Source organism: Mustela erminea, chromosome 9 (assembly GCF_009829155.1).
Source record: "Mustela erminea isolate mMusErm1 chromosome 9, mMusErm1.Pri, whole genome shotgun sequence".
Lineage (NCBI taxonomy): Eukaryota > Metazoa > Chordata > Mammalia > Carnivora > Mustelidae > Mustela > Mustela erminea.
In genome coordinates, this window is record NC_045622.1 from 93,875,120 (window position 1) to 93,893,488 (window position 18,369).

Here is an 18,369-nt window from a genome sequence, read left to right on the forward strand (position 1 = left end):
CTAGCACAGCACCTAGCGTATTTTTTTTCCTCTCATTTTTCTTTTTTTTAAATTCAAGTACAATTAACATACAGTGTTATCTTCATTTTAGGTGTACAATACAGTGATTCCGCGTTTGTGCAGATCACTCCGTGCTCCTCGTGATAAGCGGACTCTCTGTCCCTTCCCCTGTTCCCCCGTCCTCCGCCCCATAACCATCTATCTGTTCTCTAAGCTGAACATATTTTTAATGAATGATCGAACTCTTATCTATAAAGTATCAGTAAGAATAGTGACTGTCATAGGGTTTTTGCAAGAAGTGACTCGAGCTATGACATACCAAGTGCTTAGAGCCCTATTAATGCGGATAGCTCGTATTTATTCCCCACTTCCTATGTGTCAGGTCCTGTTCGACAAACTTTGACACGTATTAGTTCATTATACCGGTCTTGTGAGGAAAGTGGTAGCATTTCCTGGTTCCGGGCTGAGAGAGATGCCGCGTCCTGCCTGAGGTCACCCAGCAGTGTGCGGTGGCTCCGAGCGGAACACTGAGTCTGTTCTGACCACCGCGCTGCATGGCCCGCGTACACCTGTCACGACAGCGAGACGAAACTCTGACGAGTACACAATGGGTTGGGGGATGAAACGACATCCAGAGGGCACAGCGTGAGGGCTGTCACACCCACGGCAGGGCGCAAGGTGGGAAGGTCCGGACCCCAAGGAGCCCTTCCCACCTGGCTCCCTGGTCGTCGTCTCTTTGAACCGAGCTGCCCTCCTCCAGCTTCACCCTTCCCGGCTCTCTTCCGCCTGCGTCCACCAGTCCTGCTGCTGCCGCCTTCCCTCAGCCAGGCAGTGGTTCGGGGGAAGCAGCTCTGGGTCATAGCCCTCTCCGTGTTCCTTGACAGTGAACTCCCTGCCTATGGGCCTGTGGCTTTGACCGCTGACCTCTGCTTCTTAGCGCCGACCCCTGTCTCAGCTTCAGTCATTTATTTGACTAGTCAGTTCATGTCTGCCTACCCCGGTGAACTCTAAGCTCCCTGAAAACAGACATCATGTCTCCTTTAGTTGTCATTATTCCTCCCCAGCCAACCTGCCAGATAGGAGGCGCCCCGTAAATACGCGTGGAAGGTGTGAGTGACTGCAATTCTTCACCCTCCCCTCGACTCTCTCCCTGCCGTCCCCCAAGTCCTGCAGGAGATCGTCCTCAGCTATAAAGAAGGGAGGTACCCTTGACGGCTCCGAGAAAGAAAGGGCCTGTTTCCCAAAGCCCACACCAGGCAAGGAGCAGAGCTGGAACCCAGGCCCACTGCAACTTTGTGACTTATGTCCCCCAGTTCCCTTGACCTCAGTGTCCAGATTCCCAGCCCCATGGAAGTAAGCTCTGGGCTTCTAGAAACTCATGCAGAGGGACTCTGGGTAATAATTAGTTCTCAGGAAAATGGAGTTATTTATATTCCTAATACTTGGTTTTGAAATTTATGTAATTGAGGTGTTTCTGGAGAGTCATGCGGACACCCGGAGTGGCCTTACAACCTGTCTAAAATTGACAGCTGTGCTTGGCTGTGCAGACCTGCCGGTGGCCAGAAGAGACCTTCTGGGAAGACAGTTTTATGCCCCTATGAAGTCCACACCCACCCGTAGGTATCAGAACTAAACCCAGCAGATTAGGAGACATACCCTAAGGCACAAGTGATTCACTGTCCCTGCCAGGCACAAGAGAGAAGTTTCTGTATGTGGTTTACCAACAGGACCAACTAAAGGGTGAATATCGATTCCAAGAAAAAGTTCACTTAAAACCCAAGCCATGAGCCAGGAGCAGGAGAACACCCACGAGTGGAACTTCTCTGTAGCAGAATCACAGCGAGCTGGTTCATGCAGACTCTTGGGCTGTACCCCAGTAATGCTGAATCATGATCTCTAAGAAGAATTTTTCTCTTTCATAAGCATCTATCCACCCAAAGGGATGCTGGTTTACACCGGTCGTTGACGCCCAGGGTCCTCGAGAAAAGACTATATGATGTGACCCAGCATGAGAACTCTTCAGTACCAAATATATGGGTGGGGACGAAGACTTTGCAAGGTAACCTGACACTATTTATCCCAGACAGCTACATAGCTATTGTGTAATACGCTCTACACACTACCTGAGTCGAAGTGGTAGCTGTAATGTGTGACTGTTACATTTTATGCATCCTACTTGCATCTACGTTACAGAGTCGTGTGTGTGTGTGTGTGTGTGTGTGTGTGTGTGTGTTTTAATGTAGATGCCCTGTTCTTTGATTGGTTTTGATATCGACAGGGAAGAGAAACCTCAGTACATGTAATAATAGTTTGCAGGGTCATAATGCTTAATCAGGTATCATCCCCATGTTCATCATCTAAAGAATTGCTTTGGTCTGCCTCCAGCCCCTGTGGTGGGCGAGGGCAGGACAATTTGAATGCAGTTGATAGACAAGGGAGCTCCTAGATCCTGAGAGAAAAGAGAAATGTCTAATGAAGGAGAAAAGGCGGAGGAGCACTGCAGCGGCTGCAGGAAGGGTTGAGAGAGGAACTCTGGAATCCTCCAAGGAAGAAGGGCGTCGGGACCTTTCGCTGGCCATAGTTCCCTCGGGTTAGGCAATGTCGCAGCATTCTGTTTGCCTTCATTTATTAGATGCAAGATCCCAACCCAGAACTTTCTCAGTTTTCCTCCAGTGGCCATGTGGGGTCCGGCATGGGTGAGGAGGTGCTCCCATACCTGCCCCAGCCCAAGGGTGGTGCCTCTGGAACTTTCTCACAATACGGGTCTCACTTGCCTCGCCCTGGTCCTGGCTCTGGGCAGGAGAAAGCAAATGAATAAATACGCCGGGGTCACTGAGAACCACAATTTTTGGTGTGCGAGGGAGGAGTGAGAATAAGTAAATGCGCTGGACTCCTAAATTTGAATTGCAAGTATCAGTATCAAGTCATAATGTTTTTCTTCTTGCGATATATTTGATTTTATTTTTTTTGCGATGTATTTTATTTTAAAGATTTTTTTTTTTTAATTTATTAATTTGACAGAGAGAAATCACAAGTAGACGGAGAGGCAGCCAGAGAGAGAAAGAGAGGGAAGCAGGCTCTCTGCTCAGCAGAGAGCCCGATGCGGGACTCGATCCCAGGACTCTGAGATCATGACCTGAGCCGAAGGCAGCGGCTTAACCCACTGAGCCACCCAGGCGCCCATGATGTATTTTATTTTAAAAATAAGAACACATTTTCTAGTTCTGTCCATGGAAAAATCCAGAAACAAGGACTAACCCAGTAGTGAAAATTACCCCAGATGCCCAGATTATGGTCTTTAAATACCACTGGCCACCAAAAAACTACTGTGGATCTTTGGGAAAATATACAGGGTGAGCCTAGAATATTTCTTTCTCACCAAAAAGCAAAGAATCTCTTAAAGGCTATGAGAGCCAACTTGAACAAGCTCCCGCTGCCCACTGATGGGACAATTGGAGCATCAGTAAGGACAATAAGTGTAGTGGATTGAAACACACCAAATATGTTTAGTTGCATAATTTCTATAGTGATTAAGATCTCCTTAATCATCTTTGGGAGATACCAAAGATGTTTGGGAGAACAACTCATTTTGGAAATGGCAATGATAGGGAAAGAATCAGTTATTCTGCCTTTTCTATGTCAACTGTACTTCACAATCACCAAAGGACTGATGAGGGAGTTCCTCTCCGCAAGAGGACCCCAGCCGATGGATGGAGAAGGTTGGAGAAGGACGGCTAGAGTTAGTCCTTGCCGCCACATCTCACCTCCGATGAAGCTGTGGATCTAGGCAGTGATCATCCTTCCTATTTACATTCCCCAGAGGGAAACAGCCCGATACTGTGCGCTTCTTGGTGGTAGAAGGCAGCCTCACCTAGGAAGTAGTCTTGCCAAGTAATTGAGCCTGAATTTGATGACGTCTCCAGATCCAATCCTGAATGCACGGGAAAAATGCGGAACAGAGGGGCATGTTAGATGACAGTGAAGGGGTGTAGTTTGCAGAATCCAGACCGTCTCTGCGATAACAACAGCAACAGAAAATGAAAGACCAAGAGGAGATGGAGGGGAGCATCTACAGAGGTGAAGAAGCGGAGGTGGCAAGTTAACCATTAATAATCCAAATAACTCATTCATTCCCAGCTTACACAGATGAAGAGTAGGAACAGAAACTAGTGGGGCGATTAGGGAAATGTGAACATCAAGATCTGTGATGATAGAAAGGATTGATTGCTGGACTTTCTCCCCTGGCTGGCATTTTTTTTTCAGTCTTATTGTAATATCATTGACATATAATGTCGTAATAGTTTAAGGTGTACATCATAATGATTTGCTGTATGTACGTACTGTAGAATGATTACCTCCTTAAGTTTAGTTCACATCTGTCACTGTTATTTTTTTTTTTTTGGTGGACAGTATGGTTTTTTTTTTTTAAGGGAGTCAACCTTCTTAAGATAAACATATTTTAGGCAAACCAATATGATATTTACCACTAATGAATTCAGGGTAAACAGACGTGGGTGGGAAGCCAAGGAAACAGGATTGGACGTGAGTTGGGAGTTGCTGAAACTTATTATTATTATTATATCATTATAATGTTATATATTATGTTATAATATAAATATATTACAATATAATTTTTATATTATATATTAATATTATGTTATATATAGTAATTATTATTTATATTATAATGATAATTATATTTATATTATATATAATTATATATAAATAATATATTTATATTATAACAATAATATATTATTATATATAATAAAATATAATAATATATAATATTAATATATAATATATGATATAAAATTATATTGTTATATAATAATTATTAACATATTATTATGTATTATTATATATAATATATTTTATATATTATTATTATTATTATTATTATTATTTTGCCAATGGGGTTCATTGCAGCAGTTTCTTTTCTTTTGCTCATGTCAGTTTACACCTAAAGTTTTCACTATAAAGAGTTTAAAAAGAATAAAATCAAAATAAAGATTTTTCAGAACCGCTGCATTCGAGTTCCAGGCAGAAGGGAGATTGTGCTGCAAGGTTAGAAATGCAGGAGTGAAGGGTCCACAGAAGGTTGCACAGTTTGGAAAGAGGATTAGGTATGCAGTCACACCGAGCTCTGGCAAGTTGGGGACACATGTTGTAATTTCTAGGATAAGAGCGTAAGGAATGGCAGGGTTGCATATTGTCTGTTGCTAACTGTGGGGAAGGAAAATGGAATGAAAGCAATTGCTCAATCCATCCAAAGGCAAACAAGAAAAATGAAAAAGAAACACAGCAGGTGGGCTAAATAGAAAAAGCAAAATAAGGCGATAGATTTTAAACCCAAATACATCGAAATAAATAAGCCCAAATAACCCCAATCAATTTACATACTTGTAATGATAGACTAATGACTTCAGTTTGAAATTAAGGATATCGGGCGATTGAAACATTGAACTCTACGCCGTTTCCAGGAGATGAATCGAAAGCATAAAGACACATTGAAAACAAAAGGCTTAAAGAAAGAATCCCATGTAAAAACTAAAAAATTAAAAAAATAATAAGTATAATTACTTGAATATTAGACAAAGTAGGTTTTCAAACAAAACAAAACATGGAGACCAATAGAGATAAAGATGGTTGTTAAAGCAGGCTCAGCATCTTGATTACAGTTAAGAGTCTGTGCAGGGCTCATCTCTGGGGTGGGGGAGAGCAAGGGGCTGCAGTATGGACCAGTTCAGCGGATTTAACTGTTGCCAATGATGGTCAGTTTCTTAGCAGGACAGTGATCTTATGGGTGTTTGCTTTATCATTGCTGTGCACAGGAGATAATGTACCTTTGCTTTATGTCCTCTTCTGGATTGTACTTCACAAAAGAGCTTGTTTTGGTTTCGTAGATGAATAAATGGTGAGGGCATTTCTGTTCCAGGCAGCCTGACAACAAAGCATAAGCCTTTAGTCACATTTAATTCTGTGCTTTCTATTACCTAATAGTAAGTAAGGCTCTTTATACCTGTTAACTTATTTAACCCTCATAACAACCCTATGAGGTAGATTCTATTTTTTTTTTTAATCCCCATTTGAAGCTGTGCAAACAGGGCATTAACATGTGAAGTTCAGAGTCAGAGCACTAGAGGACAGAGCTGGGAAGTGAAATGTGTGGTCTAATTTCCGAGCCTCCGTGCCGGGCCGTGTGCGCTAAAAGCACCTCATGGTCATCACAGCACTCTGGAAACAAAAGAAAGAAAGAGGTTTTGTGGATGTACTGATAAGACTTTTATATCTGCAAATAAATCTCTGCTATCAGATTCGGCGAGAATTCTTGTTGAAGACCAATTCATTTACAAGAATAAAGATAATTTTGGAGAAAATTGGAAAAATTATCCTATATGACACTAGTATTTACTAAGGCAGTAATACTTAGGGCACCTGGGTGGCTCAGTTTGTTAAGTGTCTGCCTCTTGGTTTCAGCTCAGGTCGTGATCTCATGGGCTGTGGAATGGAAACCCACAGCAGGCTCCTCGCTGAGTGGAGAGTATGCTTGAATTTAACCGTTGCCAATGATGGTCACTTTCTTAGCTGGACAGTGATCTTATGGGTGTTTGCTTTATCACTGTTGTGCACAGGAGGTAATGTACCTTTGCTTTACGTCCTCTTCTGGATTGTACTTCACAAAAGAGCTTGTGAAGATCTCCTTCTGCCCCCTCCCCACATTTGCACACGTGCATGCACTTGCTCTCTCTCTCTCTCTCTCTCTTGCTCGCTATCAAATAAATAAATAAATAAATCTTTAAAAAAATAATTATTAAACACTGTGTTTTGGGGGAGGGGTAGACAAAGACAGTGGAATGGAACTGAGAACCTATAAACAGACCCACATAAGTATGGGAATATAGACTCCGTAGAAAGACACTGCAGGGGCACCCGGGTGGCTCAATTGGTTGGGCATCTGCCTTTGGCTTGGGTCATGATATCCAGATCATGAGATTGGGTCCCCCATCAGGCCTCCTGCTCAGTAGGGAGTCTCTTTTTCCTTCCCCATTCCCCCCAACCTCTCCCCATTGCTCGTTGTCTCTCTCTCAAATAGATAAGTGAAAATTAAAAAATAAAGACCCTGTAGATCAGTGAGGCAAGGATGGACAATTTAATATATTCTGTTGGGGAAAATAGCTATCCATATGGAAAAACATAAAGTTAAGTTACTAACTCACACCACATGCAGTTATAAATTTCACACAGATTTGAGACTTTTTTTTTTAGCAGAACACATAGAAGGAATGTCTTTACGTCTTTATGACTTTACTGAAATTTTTAAAAACCCAATCCTGCATATACAAAAGATACATCATATATCAAGTTAAAAGATGCACCGCATATGTCCTAGGCTTCCTGTGTTTCATCTGGCAGCTTTACCGAAAAGATGCTCGACCTCCCTAGAAATCAAAACATACAAATTACAACAACAGTGAAATTTCACATCCACCAATTTAGCAGTAATGATCTAATCTAATAGTATTTGCAGGTGGGTGTGTAATAATATTTGCAGGTGGGTCTCCCCTTAGTGAGACTTTTGTCATACCTACTAAATCTGAAAATATTCATTGCACTGTGACCTAAGGATTCTACTTCTAGGTATCTATGGAGAAACTTTCTTATCAGTGCATAAAGGAACACAGACAAGGACGTTAATTGCATGCATAGAAGCAACAAAATGAAAGAAAGCAAAACAAGTTGAAGACAACCCTATTATCCCTCAGTGAATCAGACCTTTGTGATCATGTAACATAACTGTATCCTCACAATCATAGAACAAAAAGCTAATCAGTTGTTAAAAATGAATGAACTAGATTTGTGTGTTTCTACATGGAGAAACTATAAATACATTATATTGAGTATTTAAGGTAAATTACAAGTAGAAGCTTTTTAAAAAATATATTTATTTATTTTAGAGCGAGAGTGCGTGCTTGAGCAGGAGGGGCTGAGGGAGAGAGGAAGAGAAAATCTTAAGCAGATTTCAAGCTGAGCTCAGAGCCCGACGCGGGACTCGATCTCATGACCCCGAAGTTGTGACCTGAGCTGAAACCAAGGACACTTAACTGACTCTGCCCCACAGGAGCCCCTACAAAGGCATGCTTACAGCAAACTCAGATACTCAGAATCACAGAAAACGCTATGAGTTAGTGCGGATGTACACTGGAAGCAAACGGTGAACTTACGTGTGAGAATGCGTCATGGCGGTTACCTCAGGTGAAGGTGGGAGATGTGAAAGTGGAAAGTGTAGGTGAGTTTCTCGCTGTCTTTTTGTGGCTGTCTTCCTAGGATAAAACGTTAAATCTGTTTCATCTGGGTGATGGGATATAGGGGCGCTGGTTTTCACACTTTCCGTATCTTTGACATGATTCCAAATTAAGAGTAAGAAGTCATTTTTTTATTAAAGGAGGGAAGTGACCCAGTCGGCCCCATAATGCCCAGATGTGCTTCTAGCTCGCGGGGGATTTTTGGTGTCATCTCTGGCTCAGGTTGCTGATCTCGTGGCTCTCCTTGGGTCACCTCCAAAGGGAAGGGTGTTCCAGTGAGTCATTGTCAAGCTGGTGCCGCTGTCAAGGAGGGCAGGTGTGTCTCCGGTGGGAGGGCTGGGTGGCTTACAAGGACTGCAACCAGATGTCTTTTGCTTGTGTCAGTCCCGCCCGAGCGAAAGCTGAGGGGTGGTATTGAGAAGTCCCTTATTCACACCGAACGTGTCGCAGCAGGCTTTGATGGAGGCCAGGGGCTGTCAACTCCGAAGGTTGCTCTGACCTGTCCTAACCCAAGCCGGGCGTCGGTGCAGTAAGCCGAGCTGGATCCCATGCCTTCTGTCAGCTTCCTCCTCCCTCTTGGCATCACCCTGCCGGTCGAGGGCCTCTGAGGCCAAGCCTTACCTGGGCCACAGACTGATGCTTCACTGGATTTTCTCTGCCTGCCAAGAGAAACAAGGAGCGCTGGGAGGAGGCACAGAAGTGGAATTGGAGAGGAAGGGAACCAAAGCTGGGGTAAAATGTAAAGCAGCCTTCGACTTAGCCCCTCAAGGAGACTTCTAGATACATGCATCTTTAGCAGCAGGCCTGTGGGGGCCAGTTCTGAAAAAGCTTAGCTTTTCACCCAGCACCTCCATTGACTAGGGAAGATCAGCACTTAACCTGAAGACGTTAGATCTAGTTGATTCAGTGCAGCTTTCGAGATCCAAACCTTTAGTCGTTCCTAAGTTGTCTCCTGAGTTCAGTGCAGACACCTAGCCTGGCGTTCAAGACTCCTAACCTGCCTTTTCCGCCTTCTCTTCCCTACTTCCGACCGAGCTCTGGGCTCTCACCGGGCCGGACCACCCGCTCCCCAGAGGCCAGGTGGGGAGGCGAGCCTTCTGCCTCTGGAACGCCAATGCCAAATCCCCTGTCCGTTCACAGGGGGATCTTGGGAAAGCCAGTTTGAGCCTCTAAGTCTGTGTCCTCATCTGTGAAATGGGAACAAAACAGACCTGAAATGTCTCGATGAGGAATCCAGAGAATAACACCAGGGACATGAAAATCGCCCAGAGCCTGGTGTGTACTTGAACATGAGTTCCCCTTCCCCACATCTGTTGAACCCTCTCTTGACTTCTTTCAAAATCTGTACTTACTGACCATCCTTCCCTTTTCCCTGTTGGCATTTTTCTCACTGGAAACTTTCCTTTCTTCTGTCATCAGTTATGTGGCTCTAAGTGCTAGACGTAGCCCTCTCTATTGGCCTTAAAAATAATTTGTATTGTGGCAAAATATGCATAACATGAAAGTTATGCTTCTGACTGTCTTAAGCCTACCACCGATGGCATTACGTACCTTCACACCATGCAATCACCACAACCAGCCATCTTGAGAATGTTTTCATCTTCCAAAATGGGGACTCTGTACCTACTGAGCACGGACCCCTCTCCTCTTCCCTGGGGCCCTGGCAGCTGCCATTCTACTTGCGGAAGTTTCGGGACTTACTGCCCTAGGAACCTGATGTATGAGGATTCTCATAGTATCTGTCCTCTTGTGACGGGCTTGTTTCACTTCCCATGATGCCATCAGGATCTGTCTGTGCTGGGCAGCCGTCAGAGCACCCTCCTTCTCCCACTGTAGATGTACACCACATTTTGTGGATCCCTTCGTCTGTTGGTGGACACTGGGGTTGCACCTGTGGGTCTCTGAGTGTCTCGGGGAGCAGGGTCAGGTGTCCTAGCAGAGCCTGGCACACACGAGGTCACAGCAATCTTTCTGAGTTGGAGAGGCGTTCTCTGGCAACGTGAGCACGGAAGTTGAGAGAGGCCCCACCATGTCGAGAAGGAAGCCAGGGGAATCCAAGGTCAGTGGTGGGAGCAGCTTTCCGGCTGGTCCGTCTGCCTCCACCCTTAGCTCTCCCAGCTATAGCTGATGCAAAGGTGACCCCATCAGTCCACTCTCAGGACTTTTACGGCTCCGTAGAACCCTCTAGAGAAAGTGCGAGCTCCTGATGACGGCTCACACAGCTCTTTGTGCCAGCGCCATCCTATCTCCGCCATCGTCTCTTCGCGGCCCTCTTGCCAGCTGGCTTCGGCCACTTCTACGCGGGGAAACAGCATACGCAGACACCCGCCACCCTGTCTGCCTAGAACACTCTTCTCAGGGCTGACTCCTCTTCGTCCTTCAGAGTCCAAGCCTGCCATCTGAATCCTTGCCTCTCCGCATGAGGGTTCGCTGCTACGAAGCACGTTTTCAGTTGCAAGTCATGGGAGACTCAAACCATGGCGGCTAATTAGGAAGACTTGCTATTGTCCCGTTGCAAGAAGTTTAGGATTGGTGGCGTCTGGGGTCCAAAAAGCCTCTGTCTTTCCCCTGCACCATCCCCAGGCAATCGGCTCATCCTTTTGGCCTCGCTCCCCTCCTGATGCCAAGGTCCTTGCCGCAGCTCCAGGCAGGATCAAGCCTCGTGTGTGTGTCTTTTTAGGCACAAAGAAAGTCTTCTCGGAAGCCCCCTGTCTGATGGTCCCAAATGTGTCATTGGCCAGAATTATGTCACAGGTGCCACCCCCAGCTAGTCACGTGGCCCAGGGAGTGGGATGATGCTGAATATTCAGGTGGCTCAGGGACCAGCCCTCTGCGGGGTGGGGAGGGACCCAGCACAGAGCCGCAGGAAGGGTGAACAAAATCACTTTCTCTTAGAAAGAAAAGGAGCGAAGGAAAAGGAGTGAAGGAATGACTGTCTCATCGTCTCCTCTATGCCCTGGCGTATATAGCCAGTGCTTGGTACATAGTAGGTATTTATTTAATAATGATTTCTTCCATGATGTCATGGGCCCAAAGGGAGGGTGTGGCATGCTTTACTCTGCTGTAAGCATCCACGAATGTGTCACTGCCGGAAGTGGGCTCCGTCCTGTGTTAACAATCGTCCTTTGGGTGTTTCATGGCGTGGATGTCCCTCGGGACCATCCATTCCCTACCCTGTCATACCGCGCTCACCAAAGGATGAAAGCAGAAACACAAACCACCAATGCATCTTATTAAAACTGAGGCATATTAAGGCCTGCCAAGGGAAATAAGCTGCCACTTCTTATCTAACAAGTTGGCAGAGATGAAACAGCTCGATGGCACACAGCATTGGCAAGGGTTTGGGAAAACAGGCCCTTCCATTCACTATTCATTAGCATTGACATTGGTACAAACTTCGGGGAAGGCCAATTGATGACAGCCCTTACATTGGGTAGACGAGTCAGTCTTTGATCCCAGCAGTTCTCCTTGTAGGAACTTGGCCTCCAGGAAGCCACACGAGGCTGAGCAGAGCTGTATGTACAGGGAAGCCCAGAGTGCGTTATTCATACCATCAAAAAACTGTGATCATTTGGAACATCTATGAAGGGCGATTGGCAACATAAATTATAGGGCAGCCGATACCAAGAAATGTGATGCTACTAAAAAAAAATAAGTAGATACACTTCTTCTTCGCCCGAAGTCTGAGAAGCAGTAGAGTCTAGAGTTCACAGGATAGCTTTGTCTGCTTCACAATCTGTTAACAAGGCAGATCTCATGTCAGGTACAAACACACACACACACACACACACTGAAGGAAACTCCGAGAGGTGCTGGGTATGCCTATCATCTTGATCATTCCACGAGTGTTTGCAGATCTCTAGGCTCATCAAATTGTACCCATCAAATATGTGTGGTGCTTTGTAGATCGCTTTAGCCTTAATAAAACTGTTCCAAAAACAGCCAAGTTGATCTACAAGTATTGAAGGATGCCCTTGGTCTGTTGCTAAATGAAAAGAACAAGTTGAAAAATAACATTCATGTCATGGTACAATTTCTATATTTGTCCTATAGGTATATGCTATATATTTGCCTGGTATAAGTCATTCTCAAAGATTTAACAAAAACCTACATGTCTAGCCATTTGCAACGACATGGATGGAACTAGAGGGTATTATGCTTAGTGAAATAAGTCAATTGGAGAAAGACAACTATCATATGATCTCCCTGATATGAGGAAGTAGAGATGCAATGTGGGGGGTTTGGGGGGTAGGAAAAGAATAAATGAAACAAGATGAGATCAGGAGGGAGACAAACCATAAGAGACTCTTTTTTTTTTTTTTTAAAGATTTTATTTATTTATTTGACAGAGAGAAATCACAAGTAGATGGAGAGACAGGCAGAGAGAGAGAGAGGGAAGCAGGCTCCCTGCTGAGCAGAGAGCCCGATGCGGGACTCCATCCCAGGACCCTGAGATCATGACCTGAGCCGAAGGCAGCGGCTTAACCCACTGAGCCACCCAGGCGCCCCCCATAAGAGACTCTTAATCTCACAAAACAAACTGAGCATTGCCAGGCGGAGGGGGCTAGGGAGAGGGTGGTGGGGTTATGGACATTGGGGAGGGTATGTGCTTTGGTGAGTGCTATGAAGTGTGTAAACCTGGTGATTCACAGACCTGTACCCCTGGGACTAATAATACATTATATGCTAATTTAAAAAAATAAAGTAGTGAGAGCTGGTATGACCAACTACCAAAGCCACCTGGTATATGCAGTATAACTTCTTCTCTGGCTCATGAAGTCAGGAGCAGGTGTCTTGACCAGTGATGCAATGTTCCAGATCCATCCTGAACTGCCATTTTCTGTACTGGGTGTCCCAGGAGGATGCCCTCGAGGAGGCTTTCTAGGACCAGGTCTGCAAGTGACACCCTTCACTTCTGCTTGTCCCCCTGGGCCAGAACATGTGACGTGTCCACACAGGACTAGAGGGAAAGCTGGGAAGGGAGGCCAGCTGTGTGCCCCACTGAGAGCGAGAGGCGGGTTCCCATGAACACATTATGGTGCCTCCCAGACATACACTTCTGTAATGTTTGACTATGTTGCCTGAGCAGATATTACTTTTGTGAAGTCACCATGAATAGGTTTGGCTAGATAATCCTCACACCGGGTCTTTCTGACACTCTCAGGACCAGACAGCCATGCTTCAACTGTGATGTATCACTGATGTTCCTGGCCTGGAAATCAGTCTCTTGGGCATTTTGGTCAGGATGAATCAGTTTCTCAAATGGCACATGTGGGTGAAAACCAGACCCTGACTTTGGTGGCTTCTTAAAGTCACTATAGGTGAAATAATGTACCCCCCTCCACCAAAACACATATCTGGGACCTAATTCAGAACCTGTGAATAATAGGCTTTGTTACATGGCCGAGGGGAATTAAGGCTGCAAATGGAAGTAAGGTTGCTAATCAGATGACTCTGAAAAGATTCTCCTGGATTACCTAAATAGCCCGGTGTAATGACATGGTTTTGACCTGGGGAAGAGGGGCCCAGAAGAGTGAGAACCAAGGAGCTGGCATCATGAGAAAGATGCTATGGTCTTTGCTGGCTTTGAAGATGCTGGGGGAGGCTGCCAGCCAAGGAATGCAGGCAGCCTCTGCAAGGCAGAAAGGACAAGGAAATGGATTTCCCCCTAAGCCTCCAGGAAGGAAGACAGCTCTAACAGCACCTTGAGTCTAGCTCAGCGAGACCAACTGTAAACTTCTGACTTCCTTCCAGATTCTAAAATAATACATTTATGTTGTTAAGGCACGAAGTTTGCGTGATTTGTTGCAGCCACAACTGGGAATAGATATACTGGGTATCCTGCCTAAGGAACCCACCAAGATTATTTGGAGACATCTGGCCCTCAATCTAACCGTGGTGCCCGGTTGTGCAGCCCGATTGACTGGGTTTGACTCTTGACCTCAACACTCACCAGCTGTGTGATCTTTAGCAAGTCACTTCATGTCTCTGAGCCTCATTTTCCTCATCCATAAAATGGGGAGATAAATGCTTTCAGGGTTGTTGTGGGTAATAAAGGGCATCATTTTCATATAACACAGATGATACAGTCTTCATAATGGGTAATAATAATGGAGACTCATGTCACTGGATGGGAAGAATCTCTCCTTTACTTGCCTCAGGAGAGCTCCAGCCCAAGACAATTGAGGTCCTTCCTTGACCCGCCATTTTGTCAAGTGTTTTGTAAGGCACTCACTCATGGGTTACAAGAAAATCTCAGATTAGTACTACAAGTTCATACAGATCATTGCATGAGTAATAGAGGTTTTTCTGAGGTCCTGACAGGGTGGTGGGGACAAGGGGCCCAGAAGCTCCCTCCTCAGGCACTGCATTGCCAAGGACTTTTGGCCATGACTACAGGTGGATTTTGTTCCCACCTGGGCAGGGAGGCACCGTATCTCTCACCGCCCCATCATTTTGAGGTGGGGAGACTTGTTTTCCTCTTTCTTCTTGAGACAGCGCTCAGTGGGGTTGATGAAACACCTCACGTACTTGATGCCAAAACTAAATAAATAAGTAAGTAAGTAAAAATAAAATGTGTGCGACTTCCGGCTGGATGAGGTGGGGTTTGCACCGGTAAAAGAAGGACTGCTCTTCTTCCAGCTCTGAGCCTGTCCTGTTCTCGAAGGTCAGCTGGTCTGGTAAGGAGTTTTCACTCTTTTAACTAATGTGGCCCCACTTTAACCCTGAATGGGAAAGATTTTTGACTTGGGGTTTCATTAGGAAAGCCTTTGGTACTGATTATTGTTGTCATTATGATTTCCCGGTAAGGAATGTTTCCAGTTGCTCTCCCTTAAATCTGGGTAAAGGACCAAGGAAGAGCCCTCATGCATGGGGTTCTGGGTGGTTTGTAGTTGCCTGAAGTCAAACGCTCATGGTCTCTGTTGCATTCAAGCCTAATCCAGACCAAAGCTTGATGAGTCAGAGTGACATCTCATGGGGACTGGGGCAGAGGTCCTGTTGTGTGGTCGTGGCCCTTCGTCACAGGGGGGAAAAGCTGCAGAAAATAGAAAATAGAAGAAATAACAAAATACAGAACAAAAAGTAGAAAGAACAAGAAGAAAGTCACCTGTGTACCATCCCTGTTCATCTTTCTGTACTTTTTGTTCTTCCTTCATATTAATAGTTTTATATCCTCACCTTATGGTACATATAGTATTTTATGAGCTTTCATCACTTAAAATAATCCTGTTTATAGGGGCATTTCTGCAAATGCTTATATGTTAAAGGAGAACCCCTTTCTCTCAATACAACCCTATATATTTCCCTCCCAACCTCAGTCAATGACCCCTTCCCAGCCCCCCACCATCCACGGGTGTTTCATAGGAAGGAATTCATCTTTCTTGCTCTTACTCTGAGTAGTTTGCCTTCTAAGCTCCAGGAAGCCAGCCCAGAAGCTAAACCCTAGGGACCCTTTGCTCAGGATCCTCCTCCCAAGATATCTTGGCAGAGTGCCTGGGAGGGGAGGGGTGTAGCCTGCTGCCTGGGCTTGCTATTAGCTTGGGGCGGGGTGCAGATTCTGAGGAGGCCAGCCGGGCTTCCTTCTGCCCCAGCCCCTTCTTCTGCACCCCCTCTCCCTGGGGTCGGGGGAGGCAACTTCCCAGTCTCCTTTTCTCTCTCCACTGCCATTCAAAACACCCTCTGGAGGACCCACAAGGAGAGTGACAGGTGTTGGGGTTAGATCTGTTTGTGACTTTTTTTTCTTTTTAAGATTTTATTTATTTATTTGACAGACAGAGATCACAAGTAGGCAGAGAGGCAGGCAGAGAGAGAGGAGGAAGCAGGCTCCCTGCCGAGCAGAGAGCCCGATGTGGGGCTCAAACCCAGGACCCTGGGACCAGGACCTGAGCTAAAGACAGAGGCTTTAACCCACTGAGCCACCCAGGCGCCCCCTGTTTGTGACTTTAAGGGTGTGGGGTAACCAGAATCCATTTGCTGAGAAGGCTTTGGTGACAGAGTCAGCTCACTGGAGCATGGGGGCTGGTCAGAAGGGGACCTGCGGGGTATACCAACAACCCCTTTCCTAGGTCACAGGGGGCAAAACCCGAGCGGCTCCCAGCAGGACCTTAGTCAGAGGGCTGTGGGCTGAGTGGGACCCTCAGCTGACCCCATCCTTCCCCCTTGTCCCCTCCCAGAGGCCTTCCTGGGGCCTCCCCACCCCAAAACCCTCATGACCACTTACCCATTTTGAAACTTTTCTTTATACAACGTATCTCCACTTTATACTATCCACTTTCTTTACTGGTGTGTGTGTGTGTGTGTGTGTGTGTGTGTGACTCTCACAAAGGGGAGGAAGTGGGGAGGCAGGCTGTGAGCACTCAGTCCCTAGCACTCGGACTGGGACCTGAACACCCAACAGCCCAATCCTCTAGTGGGGCCTGGGATCCGGGGGTCCTGGAAGTCCTTCCTCCTGTCGGGGGCTAGGTGCTTCAGGAGGGAAGGGGAGGGAGCCCTGGGCTGAGGCACAGTTGACCTCTCGCCCAGGTCAGTCCGAGGACGGGGTGGCCTTGCTGTTCCAAGTGGGAGTCCCAGAGCAGGCCTTTATCTCCTTAGTCAGCCCTCAGCTGCAGCCTTCCAGGAAGATACTGGTTGGAGGCTCTCTCGGCCAAGGCACTCCGCAAAGGAGGCCGACCGCCAAGCGTGGGTGTCAGGCATTGAGGGGCTCTGAGCCTTCACCCACAACTTCTTGCGCTCCATCCACGCATCCCTCAATGGAGGGGATTGTATCTCCTCTCCCCCAAGCTCTCTAGGGACTTGAGTAGGCAAATAGGAGAATAGATTTGGTTAAAAGGCTGTTTTTAAAATTTTTTTATTACTACTATATATACTATACACGCACACACACTATATATATTTATTACTACTATATATATATACATATATATGTATACATATTTCATTTATTTATTTATTTATTTTGGAGAGAGAAAACACAGAGGGAGAGAGAGAAAATCCCAAGCAGACTCTATCCCCAGTGAGGAGCCCGACATAGAGCTCGGTTCCACAACCCCGAGATCACGACCCCAGCCGAAACCAAAAGTCAGGTGCTCAACCAAGACTAAGCCGTCCAGGTGTCCTGGTTAAAGGGTTTTAAACGAAGGAACCCCCGGCAAAACTCAATTCATTGGAAGTAATTACAGAGAAATCGGAGGCCAAGTTTGAGTTAAGAATATTTTCAAGAAACAAAGAATTTCATTGTTTTCATTTATTCATCCTTCCATAAATACCCATTGAGCACCTATTATGTGCCTGGTAGGAGAGACTTAGTCTCTGTCTTCATTCATGTACCTTCTAACGGGGAGACAGATGAACACCAAATACAGAGGATCCCTTTAGGTCTTGCTCGCTGCTGTGAGGAAGGGAACAGGGAAGCCCAGAGGAGTAGGATGGGCTGCGGTGTGTGTATGGGGGGTGCTCGTTCAGACAGTGGGGCGGGGAGGTCGCTGTGAGCAGACCTGAGTGCAGGGAGGGGTGGCCGGTGGGAGGGAAGGCACAGGGAATGCTGTTGACTGAGGTCAAAGGGCCATGAGTAATTTTGAAAGATCGGAGTATTCTGCCAGGGTCCCTTTTGTGAGTCGTGCCTTAAATGTTGTTCTTCAAAATAATCTTGGTGGGGGGCAGGGAGAGGCAGACAGACCTGGGGGACAGACCTGCCCCACAGATGGTGGCTTTGCTGGTTCTGTAATCCTGCGGGACCTCCGTTTCCTCCTCCGTGGGACCCAGGAGAAGAGCGAACACAAATCACCAATATCAGGATGGGAGAAGTGGACCTAACTAGAGACCCTACAGACATGAAATGAGAGAGGGGATATTATAAGCAACTTTCTGCCAGTACAACTGAAATTTTAGATACAAAAAAATTCTGTGAAAGACATAAATTGTCTTTCAGGAAGTTTCAAGAAGAGATGGAACACCTTAACAGCCTTAAAGCAATTATAGACATTAAAAAAAAAAAAATCTGCCTTGCCGAGATGCTATGAGAAAGAGACCAAACCTGTATAAAAGCCCCAGCTCTGTTTTTGGC

At 45.9% G+C, this 18,369-nt stretch overlaps 1 protein-coding gene across 1 annotated transcript in view; it reads left to right on the top strand.

The window, feature by feature from the left end:
* Window positions 1-1,951: 1,951 nt before the first annotated feature.
* Window positions 1,952-18,369, top strand: part of ACCSL (1-aminocyclopropane-1-carboxylate synthase homolog (inactive) like) — an 80,206-nt gene continuing 63,788 nt past the window's right edge. Inside the window, exon 1 of the mRNA XM_032360045.1 lies at window positions 1,952-2,059. The gene's annotated coding sequence lies outside the window, so the exon portion shown is untranslated. The remainder of the gene's footprint in view (window positions 2,060-18,369) is intronic.